The 2,202-nt window shown below is 39.6% G+C and overlaps 1 long non-coding RNA gene across 1 annotated transcript; it reads right to left on the bottom strand.

Annotated features, from left to right (window-relative positions):
- Positions 1-270: 270 nt before the first annotated feature.
- LOC132611102 (uncharacterized) lies at positions 271-1,357 on the bottom strand. The gene is made up of 2 exons (XR_009571456.1): positions 1,301-1,357; positions 271-547 (listed from the first exon to the last, which is right to left on the bottom strand). It is a non-coding gene; the product is annotated as an uncharacterized LOC132611102 (long non-coding RNA).
- Between the last annotated feature and the right edge of the window lie 845 nt (positions 1,358-2,202).

Raw genomic sequence — 2,202 nt, 5'->3', positions numbered from 1 at the left:
ATATAAGAAGCTTTGTAGGCGTATAGGATGACTTACTGCACACCGACACAAGCGACCCTATACTCGCTTGCTTATGGAGTTGAAGCAGTTCTACCACTTGAGCGTGAAATACCTTCTTTATGACTTGCTATTCAAGAGGGGCTCGGTCACGACCCAACTAGGGGCCTCGACGGGTACCCGGAGCTAGTTACTGAGCACCGCTCACTCTACTACTTATCTTGCTCATTTAATATTCTTTTATCAATTTACATACCAGTTGTAGGAAAATCATAATTAAACAAACATAAATACTTTATATACAATTGCCTTTCGGCCATCAAAATAATATACACGCATATGAAAACGTCTTGTGAGACCATCTAACCCACACTGCGTATCTACGAGCCTCTACTAACATACTGTATATACATGGACGGAACAAGACTCCGTCGTGCCCAAAATATACATATATACCAAAAGGATAATCCTAAGCACCTCCGGACAATGGAGTGCTTTCAACCAGCTGACTGCTACTGAGGATCTGGGCCAAGCTCTCCTCTCTGTCTACCTGTGGGCATGAACACAGCGTCCGAAGAAAGGACGTCAGAACGAATGTTGTACTGAGTATGAGAAGCATAAACAATGAAAAAAAACATCAACAACATAGTGATAACATCAACGTGAAATATCTGGATCTGTCTGATAATCATAAAGGAAATCATGCGTGCCATCTTACTCATACTCAACCTCATAACATATATGCATCATATGCAAGCTGCCCGTCCATGTCGGAACGGTGTGATAATCAATAATATTAGCCCGCGTCCGGGGTACCATCTCATGCCGCCCACTAGTGGTGTCTGCCCATGCCCGAAGGTCATGGTGTATCTGTATAGCTGCCCGCCTTGGCTGTGACTGCCCGGCCAACTAGGCACGGTGTGAAATGCTCATGTCATGCTTATCATAAAATTCTCATAATAATAATATACTCATCATAAAATACTTATCTCATTTTAATACATGCATAAGGCTCAAGATCAACTTTATTCTATCGGGGTGACGTAAGGTCGTGATCCCCCGATTCCATTATGGAACAACTATTGATACTCTGCCTCACCTTGAAGGAACTAGTACATAAGGTGAGTGTAAGCGATAATTAACGTCATCATTATACTAGCATCATCATATCGTATTCCTCATCTTATATAGACATTAAGGAGTTAGACTCTTAGCCTTTCGGACTATAAGAACTCATGAAGAGAATAGGAATTTCGTGCTACAAGATTCATGCCATCAGGAAGAAGGGACTAAACTCACATACCTTGGTCGTTTAGCTAAGATATCGCTCACTCGTTCTCCTTCAATATCGCGTCGTTACGTTCATAAAGAATTCATATCAACATTAGCATACTAACTACAAGAACGCGTCGCTAATTCTAAGAGAAGTCGGACAGCGCTTCTCTTGTTTATACTATTTTTCCCATGTTTTATATTAACTCCCAACATTCATAGCATTACTCACAATATCGAAATCAACAATCGTCGTTTACGTACATTTAGCAAAATCCACCATTTTCCTCCAATTTCCCTCATAATTAGCCTTATGACTCGTCCTTGCATTTTCATGCGTTTAACGCTTGTTTCATGATATAAACATCATTTATAACGTATTTGTATTCACAACACTTCAACATTCATAATTCAATCCCACTATCATTCATTTATGGCACTATTCACTCAATAATGGTCCATTTCTATGTTCTTCTACATTCCAAGTGTCTAAGCTTTTCAATACTTCAAACAACGTAGAATGATCATGAAACTTACCTTGGATAGTGGTTGAACAACCCTTGAGTTGAAATTCTTCACTTAAACAAAACCCTAGTTCACCTTCTTGGGAATTACTTGACTTAGATGATCCCTTGATGTGTTCTTGCACTTGATTTCACAGGTTTTGTGTTGTTGATCTTTGGCTTTCCCTTGATTCTCTTGGATTCTTATGGAGGAAGTATTTGGAGAGTTCTAGAGTGTTCTTGAGTTGTATGAATGAAGAATGAAATAAAATGAGGCCTAAGTTCCTTTTAATAACTCAAAAGCTGATGTTTAATGAATTCTCGTCGGGTGAACAGTGGTCGTAAACTGCAGTTTACGGACTATATTTTGATTTACGGGTCGTCCACTGTGGTCGTATTTAAGCATTCCAAAAACAGAGAGTTTGGCTGG

This window comes from Lycium barbarum, chromosome 9 (genome assembly GCF_019175385.1).
Source record: "Lycium barbarum isolate Lr01 chromosome 9, ASM1917538v2, whole genome shotgun sequence".
Classification (NCBI taxonomy): domain Eukaryota; kingdom Viridiplantae; phylum Streptophyta; class Magnoliopsida; order Solanales; family Solanaceae; genus Lycium; species Lycium barbarum.
The sequence above is the reverse complement of the archived record's forward strand: the minus strand, read 5'-3'. Positions and strand labels throughout refer to the sequence as shown.